Consider the following 20154-nt stretch of genomic DNA (forward strand, 5'->3'; position numbering starts at 1 on the left):
GTCATAGCTGCCGTATAATATGTTTATTGCGTGCTGTCCGGGAATAAATGATGGGCATACAAATGACTGATATGGAATATGCGGAACAATGAATAATTAAAGAACTTAGTCTATAGTAGCCAAGATTGTTTATATGGGTTTGCTTTTATGTTGGATTTCTAGGTAAGGGTTATGATATGACCAATCCCGTATACAGGGTGTAAGGGGAATAAGTGCCGTCCTTTTCACAGTCGTCGGGGACGGTCTACAGCCGGTATGGCATAGTTGCGCCCCGATGGACATAGTACACAAAGTAAATAAATTACTTAAAAATATTATAATGGTAGCTGCATTGAAATCAGGTAGGCCTAAATAACACTTTTTTATCGATCACACACAATAAATGAAATACATTTTTTTTTGTTTGTACACCGATATCTTAACCCTACGGTACAGGGTTTCGAAAATTGAAACTTGGAACTATTGTGAATTGTTAATTCTTTACCCTTTTCACTAAACGTAACATTCATTTTAAATTAACCTCATTATACGCCACAGACGGTGTGAAAATCACTAATAAAATGTCAAGACTGCTAAGACCCCATATTCCAACGGCTCACTCATTTGAATATGTCAGTTAGTAAAATACTGCCAAGTTCATGGTGTTCATTTTTACGGTAGGCTATCATAATCACTGCATGAACAGTAGAAAAACAGTTAATAAAGTACTGCCAACTTCATGGTGTTCATTTTTACGGTAGGCTGTCGATAATCACTGCATGAACAGTAGAAAAACAGTTAATAAAGTATTGCCAACTTCATCATGTTCATTTTTACCGTAGGCTATCTATAATCGCTGCATAAACAGTAGAAAAACAGTTAATAAAGTACTGCCAACTCCATGGTGTTCATTTTAATAAATATTAAATCGAATAAGAAATCAATAAGGTTGGTTGATTACGAGGCTCGACTTTCCATAGTGTCTTTTCCTCTACCTATTTCATCGGGGCGCAAATATGCCATGCCCCTTTCCCTACCTGATGGGAACGGGGCGCAACTATGCCCACAAAACAGAGACCCTTTTTCATCTGCTGCATTTTACCTGACCGTGGAGCGCAACTATGCCCTTACCTCTACAGCAGTGATGTCAAAGAAAGCGCATTTTTCTGACGTCGTGCGCGGGTATCAAGCGCTAGGTATGGAAGGAGGAAGGATTATGTACCCATACAGTATATGAATAAGCAGAATGTTCAATTAAGAAAACACTGGTGTACAAACTTCAAACGGAACGTGAAATTTTATGTCGTTATTTTTACAGTTTCTTTCTGTTCGATATTATATTATACTGTCTGTAAACCAAAATTACTCACACTGATTTCTTAATATTGCTGTTGTGTTTTAAACGTTAATAACATAATAAAGAGTTGAGGAATATTCACATAAATTTCATAGTAGTACAACTATATTGCACTACGTGAATGAAACGCATCATTTATAAAGAAAGTGATATCCCAAAGAAAGAGACTGAGTATGACATAATAAGTTGGAATTGGTATTGGTGGTACCTTTAGCCTTATAAAAGTAATCAATAAACTAATGAAAACAATATTATAGTACAAAGCGAAGTTACCTAGGTATAGGTTTTAACTTTAACGCTGTAACTAATATTTCATAAAAAAAATTCTTATCGCATTATGCTTTTAAGTTGATACTGGTGCGCAACTTCCTATCATCAGAATGTTAAATTATTTTCTCGCATTCTGCTGAAGTTATAGAGAAAACGTTTTTACAACACATGGACACATATCTTTTGTTTATGATGTAACAGTAGTTGCTTTATTAATTCATTTCCTTACAAACATTTTCCATGCGAATATTTAAAAATTTTTCAATATACTAACTTCATTAATACGTTTTTACTATGTCTTAGATTTACGAAAACATTGTTTTAGTACCTGTAAGGCTACTAAATAAACATATCAGAAAATTTCATTTTTCTGTGAAGAGAATTGATAAAATGTTCCTTTTGAATAAAAAAGCAAACTTGTGAAAAATGAGCATTAAAATTAAAACTTACATTTTTATAATGCACTTATACTTCTCAGTTAAATCTAAAAATTAACATGGATACAATTTTAATAAGTTCTCTTCCCTTTACCCATTGAATCAGTGCTGGCCATCCCTGTATATAGCTCGACCAAGCGACATACTATCTCTTTCGTCTGTATCTTTCCTTTCCGCTGTAAAGCGCTTAGGCTCTCCTTAGTATTGTTTATTTTTTTAGACGTACAACAAGAAATGGAGCCATATTGTTACATAAAATGTAAATTTATCATAATGTTCTATTAGGCCTAATGAGATTGAAAGCTTGTATTTGCTGCGCGTTTTATGTAAACAACAGCTGGCCTGGTCCGGCCCTGCATTAGAACAGAGCATCTGTTTTGTACCGGTATGTCTGTCCCCGCTTCAGCTGTACTGTGTACCTGTAAACCCCCTCCTCTCACCCAGCAATGTTGCCAAACATCTAATATTGTAAAGTTTAATAATTCGTTAAATATTGCAATTAGAAGAAAAATGTGAAGGACTTTTTTCTTCCTTATGACACGAATAATCATCAGTTAAAGTAATAGCACTTATACACCTTACACTCTGTATATTTCATACTGTTCGGAAGCAAATGATGGGCACACAAATTGATGTGGAATAGCCTATGTGTAAAAATGAATAATTTAAGAAGTTATCATATCCAAGATTATTTATATGGATTTGCTTTTATGTTGGATCCCTAGGCAAGGATTATGACTAGAGGGCGCATTTGGGGTTTGTAAACCGCAAAATCGACTGTAGGCATGATTATGGACAGTAGCCTACGTAAGACGGTCTTCATACAGGCAGGACCACACTAAGCTTAACGGTAGTCATATGAGGTACATACTTCTAATGTACTGCGACTACTCTTCAAAATATTAAACCACCTATTATTTGCATTTTACATTACTGCGTTTAATTTAGTGTGTTACAATAATATAATACATATATTGTATATACAATGAATTTATACAGTTAACCACATATCGAAAAAGTACATTCTCTTACTTTGCACTACTTTCTCCTCTTTCATGGTTATACTTTTAATGGACAACAATATAGGCTATTTCATCAGGGATTGAGGGGTGAATTTCTTACGATATTCTGTTAGTGATTATACTGTGAAAAACTTCTTTCTAAAACGCATCATGTGGCACAGGCGAACTCGAAATATATCGATTCATCATTATTGCCTGTTTTGCTACTCAATATTTAATACAAATTCTTAAAATTACGGGACAAAGAAAAAAAAACATAAAATTAAGGGAACTGGACGTACGGATATAATAAAAGTATTTTCCTCTTCAAAAAATTGTCCGTAGAGAAATGTTGAAGTCCGAACACAACAAAATATAACTGCATCTTCAAATACCGAGACTTATTTTCTTTCGGCGTATATTATGCATACCGATGTTTTGGTACAGGGACATCATTTTATTTTTACTTCAGTTTTTATTGTACCTGAGTTTTTTAACCCTAGCACTACTAAGCTTCGATCTGTAACGTGGATGGCTAAGAGGGGGCAAAAATTGCCCGCGCTTTGTTTTGATTTTTTAATAGACTAAGAATTACTTTACTATGTTACCACACGATTTTCTATATCAGGAACATTAAAAAAACACACACATATAAGTATTTATGAAAATAGTATTATAAAAACGTATATTTCTCATATAGGCTAATGCTTTGGATATTTCAACTTCAGACTTTTCTGTACTAAGTAATGAACAAAACATTATTTAAATATTTAGCCTACTACACAATTGTCTATATCAGGAACATTCTAAAAGACACATACAGTATATGAGTTTTTGAAAATAGTCTTATAAAAACGTATATTTCTCATATAGGCTAATGCTTTGACTTTTTAAACTTCAGGCTTTTCTGTACTAAGTAATCAACAAAACTATTGCAGACCACAAATAACAAAACTAAAAGTCAAAGTCACAAATTGCTCAATTGTCAATAGCTTTTTTTTCGCTCACTTTCACTTTCATTTTCACAATTGGTGCATATGATTGTTTCTGCAGAATGACTGGAACAAACATATTTACAGCACCTGCAGCAAATTATAGACACTTTTGTCATTTTGTCTTTTTCCCTTTTAGAGCTTTTTGTCTTCAAGCAGAGATGACATCTTCCCCGTGAATACGATGCACCAGGAGGAACAACTACACTAGTACTGGGAAGCGTTTTCCCTGGAACACTTTCTATTGCAGAGATGATAGGCTTTTGCAAACCTATAATATTCTTGGCTCTCTCTTCCACAACTGGCCTAACTAGTTGTTGACCCAATTCCAGCATATAGAGCCTTCTTACATTATGCTTTTTCTTATTCCAGTCGGGGTTGCTTTTCATGAAAATTGTTCCACCAATGAGACCTGCAATATCTATCAAGGTGAAAAATATAGATAGCGGCCACCTTCTAGTCCCCCGCTTCACAGAGTGATGTCGCGTCATTTGATCAATGCTGTCTATACCGCCTTTTGTTTCATTATAGTAGAGATTAACATCTGTTTTCTTTTTCTCTGTCGACTCATCCACTTTTCTATCATTATGTTGTGTGGATAGAAGTAGGAGATTCTTAGTGGGCTTGAGTCTGGTGATGTATGAAACCAAGGTAACTGGTGCCTTGCCTGTTTTCGGGTCTGTGAATAAGAATCTAGAGGAATATAGCGTCTTCTTTAGCTCTTCCGGTATGTGCTTTCTGTTACTCTTCAATGTCCCCACCAAAGTCAGCTTGTCATCATTGTAAAGTTCCTCCGCTAGCTCGATGGATGTATAATAACGACCCGTTGTTACATTTCTTCCGGTTCCTTCCAGCGGCTTCACTAGGCGTCTAACAACTGCCTTTGCACTCCGTTCCTCGGCTGGTCGCTCATCCTTTCCTGCATAGACCTCCATTTTCAGAATATACCGGGTGTGTGCATCCGATAACATCCTAATCAATATGCCATATTTGCCTGGCTTGTCTTTCATAAAGATTTTAAATGGACATCTTCCTCGAAAGAGCGAGAGCATTTCGTCGATTGTTAGATATGCACTAGATATGTAGTTTTTACAAACAATTCTTCAATTTTATAGAAAACTTCACGAATGGGGTAAAACTTATCTTGCTTTCGTCTTTCAGTTCTTGTTTGCTTATCATCAAATCTAATCAAGGACAGAAGTTCTCCAAATCGAATACGACTCATTGTAGCTGTGTAGATGTTCTTGCCCAGTACTTTTCTCCATAAATCGTCAATTGGCAGTTCACTGTCATTATTTGCACCCATGAGTATCAAAATACCAATGAAGGCATATAATTCTTCTGTGTTTGTAAGTTTTAGATTCCTAATACTAGCTTCTTCATTAGTATGATGCACAATAATGTTCATTATTTCAGGAGTTATAAACTTTTTGAAAGATTCTGACGCATTAGAGGTCAAACCTTCATGGAAACTCACTATATTCTGTACTGACCTGCGGACTTGCCTTGGAGGTGCAGTAGTATATTCCCTACCACTTCTTGCTATAACAGCGATGTTAGAAGTAGAAGCGTGCTGCTGATCAGGGGATGAACTTCGCGAACTTGAGTCACTTTCAATTTCTCTGTGATATTCAGTGTCACTGTCGTATGTCACAACATTATCATCTTCTTCTGGATCACTTGCATCATCTATATTATCTTCATTTACCATAGCTGTCACCTCTTTTTCTGTGAGAAAACTCCGAGTCATTTTGACACTCTGATTATTACGAGACATTTCACACAACTAATTTCCAACTGTTCCAGTTTGAATAACAATACAGTTATTACTTTAAAAGCAACAATGACAACATAATTTGAATTAAATTTGTATATCCAGTGGTACCAACAATCAAACAATGTATATTAATCTGATTTTTGATCAATATTTTCAGACAGAAAAATTGTCACACCCATGTCTAAGGGGGGACAAAAATTGCCCGCACTATTAATGAAGATGGTAGGCAGATCTAAATAAATCATAAAAATTATAAGTCCATGTCATTATATACTTGAGATATTAATCTACAACTACCTACAATCTTGCTTCTTCAGGTCAACAATTACAAATTCTACACAAATAAAACAAATAGTGCGGGCAATTTTTGCCCCCCCTTAGCAGTGCTAGGGTTAATGTACTTCACTCCCACCCATTCTACTAATGAAGTTCCAACTGCACACAGAGCCAAGACAGCAGATAGTAAGCAGTACTGAGTTACTGAGTATAGTACGTTCCAGAAATATGTTCGCGTTTTCCAGTGACGAAAGAGCTTTCAATATTGAATCATATTTTCGCACAGGTACTGTCCGTTTGCCTACGTCGCATCCCGATTTCCCCCACCTGCTTCTGCTCGCCCCTCTGTAAAAGCTGGGCTGTCTTAGCTCTTTTCTGAAAACATTAATTTCTCTTAGGAATTGGGCGTTTACGTAATATTATATAGCTGTTTAATTTAACTTAAATAAAAGGGCCTCGTTAAGTAATTAACTGTTACGTGATTTCTTCCCTTTCTACAACTATGCGGCATAACCACTTGGACGGACAGTAGATAGCATGTCTGAGTAAGAAGTGAAGATTGAATTAACAGTACGTAGAGTAGGTATAGAATTATTTCAACACGAGTTACTAGTACGAAGGACGAAACTGGCAATTGGAATTAGATGCATTAGTCTATAGTGCGATAATATGCACAAAAGAACTGAAGCCTATATCGAAATGAACGGCCACCATTTTCAAAATTGTGTTTAAATATTCATATTATGATTATTTCTCAATTTAACTTCTTTCTCTACATTGTACGCTAATGTGCTGTAGACAGTATAATATACACCGCATAATGAATACATTCGCATGGATAACTCACTTCGTGAGTAAAAACACTTATTCTTAATACGGTACTGTACTTTGATTAAAGAAAAACCTAATGAAAATTATCAAACTCAAAATCGCGATATTTCCTAGTTTATGTAAATGGATGAACTACTTTTCTTCCTTCCTATACCTAGTAGAGTGATTTGTGTTTTACGCCAGTATCATCGAACTCCAGTCTTGGAGGGGGAAGCAAGCGGTGTTTCCGGTTCTCTAAAGGTACAGACAGGTTAATATTAAAAATGTTAGTAAAAATAAAATGATGTCCCTATATAAAGATAAATAAATACTATGAAATTAAGTAAAGAAGTAGGGAAGAATGAAAATAATTACGGCACGATATAAAGAAATGCTGTGTACGTAGTGAGAAGCATGATTGAAGTGAAAACGTGTGGATGAATGTGAAGAACTAAAGAAGTAAAGAAATATGCCAGGAAATGTAAAAGTACGGAAGTAAGCAATGAACTGCCGAAGAATGGTAAATAAATGCTACGAAATCATATCCACCACACGCTTTACATCATTGAATCACTAGGTACAGTAAACTTTTATTCTCTCAATACGCGCCCCATTTGGGCTCTTTAGTTATGACTAGAGTTCGAAGTTGAGGCACAGTATCTCTTAAGTTATGTGCGCATAGGATAGAACGTGTTTACAGAGCAACTGGCAGGGTAGTTCTCGGCCCTCATACACATACCATGTCAGTCGAATGGAGCAGTTGTAATACGTAATATAGGTCCAACAAGAGGAGAAGAGAACCTTCGCTTGAAGGGCAAACGTATACAGGGTGTAAGGAGTACAAGTGCCATTATTTTAACTGATGATTGTTCGTGTCATAAGGAAGAAAAAATGTCCTCACATTTTTTTTCTAATTGCAATATTTAACTAATTATTAAATTTACAATATTAGGCGTTTGGCAACGTTGCTGGATGGGGAGGAGGGAGTTTACAAGTACACGGTACAGCTCAAGCGGATACAGACATGCCGGTACAAATCAGATGCTCTGTTCTAATGCGGAGGCGGACCGTTGTTTACATAAAACGAACATAAAATACAAACTTTCAATCTTATTAATAGACCTTTAAGGTAAATTTTTATTTCATTTAACAATATTGGCAATATTGGTCCATTTTGTTATTGTACGTCTAAAAAATAAACAATGATGGTTTACTGCACAAAATCACACGAACTTTTTTTAAATGCAACATTTTAATCTCTCCTGTTTCCATAAAGCAGCACCATTTTTAAAGAAATTCCTGTTTGTGTGATTTTCGAAACGAGGTAAGAGACTCCTAGTTTCTAATAATCGTTGAGAAACCGCTCCAAAAGTTCGCCGATTAGGTAACCTTCATTGCGAAAAACATTGACGGTACATCTTATTGCCTCACTTGAATTACGACGACTTTCTCTAAAAATTAATAACTAGGGAACGGAATTTGGAGTAGTAAAAACTAGTATTGGCATCTACACAGTCATTTGTTTACAACCCTTTATACCAAGTCCTCCCCTCCATGACATACTCGCAGGTCTCTACACGTCAACAACAGGCGAACGGGACAGTTGTTGCATAAGAACTTCAACGTGCAGGTTTGCAGTTCAGAGTAGTGAAGTGCAGGTACAATGCCGAAAGTGAAACCAACTAACAATACAGTATTGAAAGACTATATTTGTAAACCCTCCAGATCAAGTATCAAAATTCAGGAAACAATTCCCTAAATTGTCGCTTCCCCCACGTCCAGTTCCTACGAGATGGGGGTCATGGTTAGAAGCTTGCAATTATTACGCACGTCACCTCCAATCTGTGAAGAAAGTGGTCCAGTCTTTCGATACCGATGACGCTGCTGCGATTCAAATACGCCAGGAACTGCTAAATGATGAAACAATCGAGAAAGAAGTCACGGATATTAAGTCAAATTTTGGATATTTACCGGATGCCATTATTCAATTAGTTAAGTCAGGAGTAGAACTAGTTGAGCAAATAAATATTATGAGGACTATTGTAAATAAACTGAGTGCAGTAGAAGGTGAAATAGGAAAACGTGTTGGTGAAAAAATGAACAAAGTTTTGATTAAAAATGATGGATACGATATTCTTAGTCGGATTTCAGATGTACTAACAAAGACGTTTCCCAATGACGTCATTCGACATGTGAATTTAATTGACGTATCTTGTTTCAAGTATTCTCTAATTGTCTCTGCAGATGGAGAGCGGAGTTTTTCCATGTTACAAAATTTCCTTCCTTGCAACAGAGCAAAGTTGTATTTTGAAAATTTGAAAATATTTACAATTTATTATAACAAGGCATAACAAGGCATAGCATTAATTGAAAATGCCATTTCGTTTGGATCTACATATTCAGAGGCGAGTTCCATACAGAAGACAACTGTCTATCAACATCAATATGTCCACTGACACGCGAAGATGCAGAGGTTTATATTTAATTATGTATATTTGTAATGTTGTTTATTGGCGTCTTGTGCGTTGCGAAGAAAAGCACATGTAGTTCAAAAAGAAATGCAGATTATGTATGTAGGTCACTATATGTCATTAAACTATTCCATTTGTGTATTCTGAAATATATTTACAGACGTTGCGTGTAAGTTTGTATGAAGTGGACTGTACTCTTCCATGCGCCGTGACGCAGCTCGCTTGACAGTCACTGAGCTACGAATATCTATACTACGTTTCACTATTCTTTATAATACTCCAAATCCCTTTCCCTGTTAATAACATATGATATTCCTAAACTGTGAATGACATTGTAAGTTGTTTATCGAATACCTGGAATCGAACTGTCATCTGCTCGGCAGTAGACCTATAGACGGGAGCTTGAACTCAGCTGATATGTACTGAATGTACATTTAAAAATTTGTTCCAATTTAATTTCGTTTCCGACATCGCTATTTCATATTCTCCCAATTCACCCAGCTTCTGTGGTAGTACGTACGAAACCTCCAAACAGACCTAGATAGTCAGCGCAAAGGATAGATACGATAAATAGAAAAAGTAGACAAGTGCTACCCTGTTCTCCCCCACCTCCGCTCAATATTCCGCTATTAGTTAACTTGTATCTCTCCTACTGAGATCTCAATTTCGAAGTCTAGTTATGACCAGACTTCAGCCTAGGGACACAGAGTAACCAGTATGAGGTTTAGAGTAAATGGAGTATAAATGACGTAATGACCCATGTGGAGGGGTGACTGCAACAGCACAAGTGGGTCCGTAATGTGCATTACCGTTGTGTGTATTGCCGCTTGGCTGCGGTACGTGTAACAGGCTTCGGCGTAGGGACACCTGATTGAAGGTTACAACTCACGTTAATACTTTAATGATAGACATTTATTGTCTACATAGAAATGTATTGTATATACTGCATTTGTACAGGATGAAATATATTTTGTGCCGTACTGTGACGGACTGTTACGGACTGTTTACATGTTGAGACACGAAGTAACGGCGCGCTCCATCTCCCATTCCACTCGACCAACACAACACTCGTTCGTGCGTTCTGAACTTCAAGCGTTTGTGCCCAGGACCGAAGCCTGGTTATGACCAACTCCGTATAGTCTACATATTGCGTGCTGTCCGGAAGCAAATGATGGGCACACAAATTGATGTGAAATATGTGTAAAAATGAATAATTAAAGAAGTTGTAGTAGCCAAGACCGTTTATATATGTTTGCTTTCACGTTGAATCCCTACGCAAAGGTTATGTAGAACTCCGTATATAAGAAAAATGGAGATTTTTGAGTAAAGATATGTCGACAATACGCTCTTCTTAATCCCACGTTCAGGATTCACGTGTTTAAAACTCAAAGAACACTGGCATACGAGCAAATTTTGTATTTGAAACATTGTAGAAATCAGTATAATTGGCCCCGGTATAATCACATTCAAACGAACGAAAAATGCCTACTACATAAAATGTTTTCTGTTTTTCTAATTGCTTATCTAACAACGCAATGTTTTCTAATGTCGGTGATATTGGCGATAGCAGGATAGCATTTGGCGAGATGAGACCGAGGATTGGCCATGTGATTGGCAATTGATTAGTAGGCCCTACACGCAATAGTGCTCAGGTTTTCTACAGTATTCGATTAAATGGAACTCATCTCAAAGAATCTATAAGCACAAAGTTTCTTGGTTTAGAGTTAGATAATCTATGGAACTGGAAAACGCACATAGAATGTATTACTGGTAAATTGAGCTCTGCCTGTTATGCATTAAGATCCTTATCTGCAATTGGTGATATAAACTTACTATAAGAATAATGGCTGGTATGCATAAAAGGACATCATGTAAAACTCTTTTCCAAGATTTAAAAATCTTGACCTTATCTTGTGAACACATTCTTTCCCTAGTGATGTTGTATATTAAAAACCAAGATACATTTAGTACTAATCAAGACATTCATCATTTTAATACAAGACATACATCAGATCTTCATCTACCCTCTGTTAGTCTAAGCTGTTATAAAAAAGAAGTTCGCTATTCATATATTACACTCTTCAATCCACTGCCTAATTATCTTAAAGATTTGAAGAACCATGAGGAAATGTTTAGAAAAGAATTAACCAAAATTCTACATATTCATACCTTCCACACAACTGATGAATTGTTTATGCTTGTGAATTGAATTATTATACTTAATTTGAAATGTACAATTTTATATAGCTCAACTAAAATACCTTTTTACATTGGCTTAATCTGTTTAGTATGCATTGTATATTTTTGTTTAGCATAACTGATATATTGTATATGCTGTAAATTGAATAGTAGACTGTATAACTCAACTGATGAATTGTTTATGCTTATAAATTGAGTTAATCCACTTGATATGAATTGTACAATTTTGTATAATTTAACGAAAATATGTTTGTAAATTGAATTAATTTGTATTTTATATATTTGTATAATTCGGCTAATGAATTGTATATGTTTTTAAAATGAATAGTAGTCTGTATAAAAATTATGGTTTATTTAACGACGCTCGCAACTGCAGAGGTTATATCAGCGTCGCCGGATGTGCCGGAATTTTGTCCCGCAGGAGTTCTTTTACATGCCAGTAAATCTACTGACATGAGCCTGTCGCATTTAAGCACACTTAAATGCCATCGACCTGGCCCGGGATCGAACCCGCAACCTTGGGCATAGAAGGCCAGCGCTATACCAACTCGCCAACCAGGTCGACTAGTCTGTATAGCTCTACTGGCGAATTGTATATGTTGTAAATTGAATAGTAGTCTGTATAGCTCAACTGATGAATTATTTACGATTATAAATTGAATTAATCTACTTGATATGAATTGTACAAATTGGTATAGCTTAACGAAAGTATGCTTGTAAATTGAATTAATCTGTTTACTTTGTATTGTATGTATGTTTGTACAGTTTGGCTGATGAATTGTATATGTTTTAAATTGAATAGTAATCTGCATAGCCATATTGATGAATTGTTTATGATTGTAATTTGAAGTAATTTGCATGATATGTATTATCAATTTCTGTATATCTCAACTGATTGAATTGTTTATGCTTTTAAATTGAATTAACTTACTTGCTATGCATTATATTTTATAGCTCAACTGATTAATAATCGTTTGCGTTTGTAAATTTAATAATCTGATTGGCTATGTACTGTATATTTTTAGTAAAGCCATCGATGTAACTCAGTCGGCAGACTCACTGGCCTGCTGATCCGGAGCTGCGCTCGGGCTACGTTGGATCCCTCGTTTGGTCTCATTGATTGGTTTCTTCCGAGGTTTTTCCCAGCCTTGGGACTGATGCCGGAAGGTCTATGGCGAGTCCTCGGCCTCACTTTATTTCAACCCCTTTGGTCTGATTACCTGGTTGGGGATTTTTCCGAGGTTTTCCCCAACCATAAGGCAAATGCCAGGTAATCTTTTGGCGAATCCTCGGACCTCACCTCATCTCACTACATCTCGCCAAAATATTGTAAAATATTGTAGAAAATTGTAAAAAATTGTAGGAAATTGCAAAATGGTAAAATTGTAAAAATTGTAAAATATTGTAAAAATTTGTAAAAATTGTAATTTTAATTGTAATATTGTAAAATTTTGACTTGTTCCACATTTTAAAGCTTCATTGCTAATGTAAGATCTATGGAATATAATAAATGAAATGAAATTGCAGTTAGGAAAATCTCATAAGGAACACAAACATCTAATTAGTCCAAACGGAGTTCCAACCCGGCCCCGAAAGTAGTCCCCGGTCAGTAGACAAATACGCTACCGCCTGAGCTACGGCGGAGGCTCTAAAATGTAAACATAAAGAACCAAGACCGTGGAAGACACAAAAAAGTTGGAGGGTACAAGAGCACGAGACTTTCATGATGCAGCACCAAACACAGTTAAACTCGCTTCTGTTGATGTTTATTATGATTATGATATCAGTGATGATGAAATCAATGAATTTATTTCTCCTTCCACCGGTTTTCAGTAGAAGTGGCTGGGCATATCAGAGTCCTCTATTGTATGCTATAAGCGAACTATAATTTACTGATAATATCATCGTCCTTTCCGGTTACTTTCCAAAAGATATGTAGCATGTTACATATAAGGTCTAGGTGGTAAAAGCTCTATCGTTTAATTATATAATTAAAACTATTTTCATAAAAATTTACTCACCAATGCAAGAATTAGATCCCTACTCTGCCACTTAAATCTCGTATGTCAGACGCTTTCTGGAAAATTACTTCATTTGCCCTCAGGATTAGAAACTTTGGCCCATTCTATTTTTGTTAGGAATATGAACCAATATTACACATCCACAAAATTACGAATGCCTTCATCATACAGTCACCGTTTAAAGTAACCCAGTATAAGTAAAAGGAAAAGGACATTCATATAGTCTTGGGTCAAAAACGTATCTGCATTTTCCCACCGGAAATCGAACCCGGTTTCGTTGTCTTTATAATGAACAACACCACTTCTAGGACCATAGCCGAAGGGCAGATGATATTAATTATTCAAGTTGATAAAGATTAAAGAAATCAATAGTATTTAAAAATAAAAGAAATGAACGTAACTTACTTGTACATACCTTATTAAAAACGAATGACTTGGATAAAATGTATGTAGAATGTATAACTCAAAGGATAAACTATTTGTTAAAGGAGATATTTAAAATCGATCGTAAATAAAAAATGTTTACGCCATAGGAAAGCGAAGCAAAAGAAGGTATCACGGCACTCCAGAAAGTATGTACTGACAACGCTGCCTCTTCCGACTCGACTGTAGATAACGCACTACTCCGCTCGCTGTGTCTCTGCCTACCCCAATGAAACAGAAAATGAACCCCGGCCGTTCATTTGTTCTAGGGGAATCGATTACCATGGGTCAACGTAACCGACCGATTAGACTTAGGCTTCCTTTCTGGAAATACATGATTACGACAACATAATAACACTCATAATTTACACGTGAAAAACAATAAACGTACCTGGTCTTCAGTTGTGTTTACACAAGCCAAAGGATATAATTGAATCAACATCCTGCCTTACAGATATGATCGTGGCTTTCATTGTTATTCTCTCTAATTTGTTTGAGCAGGGACAATTGTAGATAAAATTTGATCAATGAGAAGTAAGATGTTTGGAAACGGAGATATTCTATTTGGAATTCGAAAAATAATTTGTGTATTTGCTCTACGATAAATATTGACCAGTGGCGCCAACTTTTGGAAAACATTGGGTTGGCTCAAAAATTTGAGTTATAAATTAAAATAAATTTCATAAACAATAATAATAACAGTAATAATAATAATAATAATAATAATAATAATAATAATAATAATAATAATAATACGACAAATTATTGGGTGGGCTCAGGCCCCACGGGCCCATATAAGTTGCCGCCACTGATATTGAACATCAACTTGAAACATACAGTAAGGTAATAGTAGGCCTTCTGTATATTGTGATACAAGTCTGATAAATGCATTATAACAGAACAAACACACACACATATGTATATATATATATATATATATATATATATATATGTGTGTGTGTGTGTGTGTGTGTGTGTGTGTCCCGCGCCGTGGCGTAGGTGGTCTAAGGCATCCTGCCTAGGACTCGCGTTACAGAATGCGCACTGGTTCGAGTCCTCATAGGGGAAGAAATTTTCTCATGATGTTTCGGCCAGTGTATGGGACCGCTGCCCACCCAGCATCGTGATGCACTTGGGGAGCTACGGCAGGTAGCAAAATTCGGTTACGAAAGCCAGCTATAACAGCTGGGGGGATCATCGTGCTGATCACACGATACCTCCGTTCTGGTTGGATGATCGTCTACCTCTGCTTCGGCATGTGGGCGTGAGGCCAGCAGCCGGCTGGTCGGTCTATAGCACAGTTCTTACTTGTGTAACGTTAGAACTGAAATTAAAAACTAATCTTAATTTAAACTCGCGAATTTGGGTCTTCTAGGAAAGAGCACATATAAAAATATTACCATATTCAGAATTATTATTTCAGTAGGTAACCACCCGCATGCGCAGGTTGTCGAAAGTTAGCGAACTCCTGTTGTCGAAAAGCACGTTTTTCCAATGTGAGAAATTCCTTTCCACATCCGCTGATACAACTGGAGCATACTAGAAATGCGCTAAACCACTGGCAGTGAGATCTTTTTCAATGCAGGAAGAAAGTATCAAATGCTTCACAAAAGTCTCTGTAAAAATCTGACGATTTATTCTCCTTCATGGATACACTTTGTTGTAGTAAAAGTTGCGTCGATTTCTTCTTAGTTCTAGTTGTACTGCCCGTATATGCATAGGCCGGTTTTATCTTGGAGCAACAGTAACAAGTATAAATGACACTCAGGAGGAAATTAAACGTAGAATAAATATGGGAAATGCCTGTTATTATTCGTTTGAGAAGCTTTTGTCATCTAGTCTGCTGTCAAAAAATCTGAAAGTTAGAATTTATAAAACAGTTATATTCCGGTTGTTCTGTATGGTTGTGAAACTTGGACTCTCCCTTTGAGATAGGAACAGAGATTAAGGGTGTTTGATAAGGTTCTTAGGAAAATATTTGGGACTAAGAGGGATGAAGTCATAGGAGAATGGAGAAAGTTACACAACGCAGAAGTGCACACATTGTATTCTTCACCTGACATAATTAGGAACATTAAATCCAGACGTTTGAGATGGGCATCCATCCATTCCCGAGGCGAAATTCGAACCCACGAATCTTCAGATCACGCCGCCTAAGGGCCTGTCACACTGTACAGGAATTTCTCGAAACGGGAACTTATTCGAATCTGTTTGTCAGGCTTATGACATTTCGGTGCAACGGATTTATTCAGTAACCAAAGATAACGGTCGTTCATTCATTCATTCATTCATTCATTCATTCATTCATTCATTCATTCATTCATTCATTCATTCATTCATTCATTCATTCATTCATTCATTCATTCATTCATTTATTATATTCCATAGATCTTACATGAGCAATGAAGCTTTAAGATGTGGAACAAGTCAAAATTTTACAATATTACAATTACAATTTTTACAAATTTTTATAATTTTACAATTTAGTAATTTTCTACAATTTTTACAATTTTGTGCAATTTTTTACAATATTTTGGCAAGATGTAGTGAGATGAGGTAAGGTCCGAGGATTCGCCAAAATATTACCCGGCATTTGCCTTTTGGTTGGGGAAACCTCGGAAAAACCCAACCAGGTAATCAAATCAAAGGGGGGTAATCAAATCAAAGGGGTTGATGCCAAGGACTCGCCATTGACTCGCCATAGACCATCCGGCTTCAGTCCCAAGGCTGTGGAAAACCTCGGAAGAAACCAAAGACCAAAGGGGGATCCAACCTAAGCCCGAACGCAGCTCCGGATCAGTAGCCCAGCGAGTCTGCCGACTGAGCTACATCGATGGCTCTACTAAAAGTATACAATACATAGCCAATCAGATTATTAAATTTACAAACGCAAACGATCATTCATCAGTTGAGCTATATGTATAATACAAAACAAGTAAGTTAATCAAATTTAAGGCATAAACAATTCAACCAGTTGTGATATACAGAAATTGATAATACATATCATGCAAACTACTTCAAATTACAAACACAAAGTAATCATTTTAAAAGCATATACAATTCATCAGCCAAACTATAAAAACATATACAATCAAATTAGTTCAATTTACAAACTTATTTTCGTTAAGCTATACAAAATTGTACAATTCATATGAAGTAGATTAATTCAATTTATAAGCTTAAACAACTCATCAGTAGACCTATACAGTATACTATTCAATTTACAGTACATACAATTCATCAGTTATGCTAAACAAAAATATACAATGCACAGTAAACAGATTAAGTCAATATAAAACATATTTTAGTTGAGCTATATAAAATTGTACATGTCATTTAAGTAGAATAATTCAATTCACAAGCATAAACAATTCATCAGTTGTGTAGAAGGTATGAGTTTGTAGAAATTTAGTTAATTCTTTTCTGAACCTTTTCTCGTGGTTCTTCAAATCTTTAAGATAATTAGGCAGTGCATTGAAGACTGTTATACAAGAATAGCGAACTCCTTTTTTAAAACAGCTTAGACTAACAGAGGGTAGATGAAGATCTGATTTATGTCTTGTATTAAAATGATGAATGTCGTGATTAGTACTGAATTTATCTTGGTTCTTAATATACAGCATCATTAGGGAAAGAATGTATTCACAAGGTAAGGTCAAGATTTCTAAGTTTCGGAAAATATTTTTACATGATGTCCTTTCATGCACACCGGCCATTATTCTTATAGCTTTCTTTTGTAAAACAAAAACGTGTTTAGCTTCAGACGAGTTACTCCAGAATATTAATCCATACTTCATTACAGAGTGAAAATATGCAAAGCATGGCATTTTAAGTAAGTTTATATCACCAATAGTAGATAAGGATATGATTAAACTCGTGAAGATGTTTGGACTTGATTAAATAGATGAAAATACGTAACACTGAAGATGACATTAATGATACCTTGCCTGTTACGTGGAATGGAACTGAAAATTCTGTATTAGTGTTTGAGACTGAAAGTAGTAATATTTTCAGCGGAGATGGAACAGCGACGAACTTCGCTAGAGAAAGTCCGAGATACATGGTTAACTCTGTGAGATGTGCAGCTCATACTCCTCAGTTGGCCGTAAATGACGTATTGAGAGATCCCATAGTCAGTCACACTATTGGCCAAGCTAGAGCCATCTCGATTATCGGGCCTGGATAGCGAAATCGTGACGTCATACAAACCGGCCATGCGCTGCATGCCATTTCTCTTGGGTATATTTAATAGCGGTGCTTGACGTTATTTACCCTAGTTAATATTAAATTACATTAACGAGACAGTAATCAGCATAATTATTATTTTATCTACTACTATTACTATTACTATTGCTACGTACTGCTAAGACTTACTACTGTCAGTACAGAAGAACGACAGTTAAGAAAGCAGAAAACTAACAGGAATGCGCAGTTCTCTAAAGAAGTGGAAGCAGTAAAGTTATTCGTGAGATGTCATTTAAATACACACTGTTACCTCTTTTTATGTGAAAGTCTGCAATTTTCTTATTGTTCCTGAAACACTGGCAATACTATCTGTTTTTTAAGTTTAGAATAATTGTTCAACAAAATATTGACCAATACAGTTTGGCTCTAGAAACTAGCATACTTGTGGAATGTCAGCAATCAGACACTGTAAAGTCACCACTATTACCAACACTTCATATTGTTCACGTATTAATGTTTTAAGAGACGCCTTTGATTTATTGCATTAATGAAGTCGCTCTCATATTTGCCCGAAATTAAACACTGGAACACTTTATAAGCAAGTATAGTTACATTTGTTACGAATAGTGTGGGCCACATGAGTCTTTCTCTGTCTATTATTCTTAATTATTCAATTGTACTGTATCACTGCAATATTCTGATGTCCGATTGTCCTTTTAATTTAGCCAATTAGGCCTATTTCGAATAGATTTTAATAATTGAACCGTGTCGAAGAGAATGTAAATATATTCATTCATTTTGAAGGGATTTTTAAAGGTAGACATTAGTTGTCCATAACATAATTTCTCTAGCATGTTCCTGTTGACTCTATTGTTGTCTGAAATGAGAGTGATAACTCGAAATCCGCATTGATTCAGGATGTTTAGAATTGATACTATGAACTCGTGAAGCTTTCCTGAACTCAAATTTTTTGCGGGAAAAGACCTACTATATCTTTATTGTTTGACACCAGTGACGTAATCATAAATGCTTGCACTGTTGTAGCAGGTTGTAATTTATCTGCGAAACTGTGTATTTTGCCACCCTTGTAAAAAATTGCAAATTTTACTTAAATTTCGTCCAATAATAAGTTAACAACTTTCTCGTGATCTTCTAATGTCTTAGCTTTTTCAGAAAGATATTTTAAGCAATCGGAATTTGAGCTTTCTAGACTCAAGGAGTGGGATACCTGTCTTAGTCAGGATGGGGAATGGTGAGCACATTTTAACTCCATAATTGTCATTAGAATGACGGATTTGAAAAATAATTCAAGGATGCCCATACTAAAGTGTCAGTTGAGTATTTCGGAGCTTTTGTTGTTAACAATGATACATGCTCCTTCAAAAACTTAACCTTATTCTTTAGTCCAGAACTTTAGTCAATTTTATTTCATCGTAGTAGTTGCGCAACAAGTTTGAAGCTAGTTCAATTTTCTCGTTTGGTGATGAATTCCGAATTTCGTAAGACTTCAAATGACTCAAAAGAGTGTCGAATTTAGACCACTTATCCATTACCATAGCTTTGCCAAGCACCCATTTCAATTTAGAACTAGCAATGGGAATGTCGCTGTGTGAAATATTAATTCTAAGTTCGTTACTTACTTACTTACGCTGGTACGTTCAACCAGAGGTCCCGGGATCGATACCCGGCCCCGGAACAATTTTTCCCTTGAAATTATTCAAATCGGCTTTACAGGGAGCTTCACCTGAAAGACTAGATTTGCATAATATATACGTCACTGTGTGCGTTAACAGAAAACCACAATTCCAAGTCACACAGAGTTTGTGTGCACTCGATGTGGGTCTCTGGCGTTTCGTCAGCCCACGCGAGTTGTGTGGATATAAAGGGAAAAGTTGAGACGGTGTCGGGTGGAGTTCCCGGGTAGCTCGGTTGGGAGAGCGCTGGTACGTTCAACCA

At 36.0% G+C, this 20154-nt stretch overlaps 1 protein-coding gene across 2 annotated transcripts in view; it reads right to left on the bottom strand.

Annotated features, from left to right (window-relative positions):
• Positions 1-14229, bottom strand: part of LOC138715330 (synaptic vesicle glycoprotein 2B-like) — a 135306-nt gene extending 121077 nt beyond the window's left edge. For both annotated transcript variants that reach the window (XM_069848124.1, XM_069848123.1), the window contains exon 1: positions 14006-14229. The gene's annotated coding sequence lies outside the window, so the exon portion shown is untranslated. The remainder of the gene's footprint in view (positions 1-14005) is intronic.
• Between the last annotated feature and the right edge of the window lie 5925 nt (positions 14230-20154).

The sequence above is a fragment of the Periplaneta americana genome, chromosome 15 (genome assembly GCF_040183065.1).
Source record: "Periplaneta americana isolate PAMFEO1 chromosome 15, P.americana_PAMFEO1_priV1, whole genome shotgun sequence".
NCBI lineage: Eukaryota > Metazoa > Arthropoda > Insecta > Blattodea > Blattidae > Periplaneta > Periplaneta americana.